Source organism: Echinops telfairi, unplaced genomic scaffold (genome assembly GCF_000313985.2).
Source record: "Echinops telfairi isolate 266 unplaced genomic scaffold, ASM31398v2 ScPeMD7_24;HRSCAF=84, whole genome shotgun sequence".
In the NCBI taxonomy this organism is placed as follows: domain Eukaryota; kingdom Metazoa; phylum Chordata; class Mammalia; order Afrosoricida; family Tenrecidae; genus Echinops; species Echinops telfairi.
The window spans coordinates 679040-680032 of record NW_022103921.1 but is presented as its reverse complement, the minus strand read 5'-3'; the positions used below and the strand labels follow the sequence as shown (position 1 = coordinate 680032).

The 993-nt window shown below is 43.8% G+C and overlaps 1 non-coding gene across 1 annotated transcript; it reads left to right on the top strand.

Annotated features, from left to right (window-relative positions):
* The first annotated feature begins 203 nt into the window (after positions 1-203).
* Positions 204-367, top strand: LOC115869357. Its single transcript, XR_004046141.1, has one exon. It is a non-coding gene; the product is annotated as a U1 spliceosomal RNA (small nuclear RNA).
* The last annotated feature ends 626 nt before the right edge of the window (positions 368-993 follow it).

Below are 993 nucleotides of genomic sequence, written 5' to 3'. Positions count from 1 at the left end.
CCCCCCAAATACCCGAGTGTCTCTGAAATTTTAGCTACCCTTGCTTTGGGGGCAGATGTATCTCCAGAGAAATACCTACATTATTATGAATAAGTATGGGTCATAGCAAATGATACACAGCAGCAAATTTCCATCTCGGCTGTTGGTAAAGGAGGTGGATGGCTGGAATGGGGGCGAGGTGGGATTGAGAATGTTCCCCAAGGATACTTACCTGGCAGGGAAGATACCATGATCACGAAGGTGGTTTTCCCAGGATGAGGCTTATCCATTGCACTCCGGCTGTGCTGACCCCTGCGATTTCCCCAAATGTGGAAAACTCAACTGCAGAATTTGTGGTAGTGGGGGACTGCATTCGCGCTCTCCCCTGGGGAAAAAAAAGAGAGAGAGAATGTTCACCAAGGACCTGATCAAGTGCCAGGCTCACACTATGTGCCCTATAAAGACTTCTAACAAGTCCATCTTGTGTTGATAAGAATCATTAATAACTGAGCAATATATTCTGACTGGGAGCCTAGTCTAAGTACATGAAGATTCTACTCTAAGGGGAAGCTTTTGTGTAAAATACTGCCATTCAGCATCTGCCCTTTAGGAGACTTGACTCAGAGCAAAGCTGCAAACTTCTGTCCTGGGCATCTCAGAAACTGATGCCACCTTGGACCAAGCCTCACTTTGTCCCTCTGTTTCAGCTACTTTGAAAAGTGACTGCTCGGCAATTTGAGATGTCCCATGACATCCCTGATGTAAATTCCTGATATGCTACTTAGCCCACATATTTTTAAGTCCATATTTTTACATGGAGTGTTGCATGACGAAACCAACTGTTTGAGAGGGAACAAGTCAGTAGCGTGTAACACATCCACAGTATTGTATGTATGTAGTTCCATCACCTCTATCTAGCTCCAAAATATTTTCCTCACTGTGTTAGTCTGGGTACTTTAGAGAAACAAATCCACAGAAACTCATGTATAAGAGAGAGTTTTATATAAAGGGTAA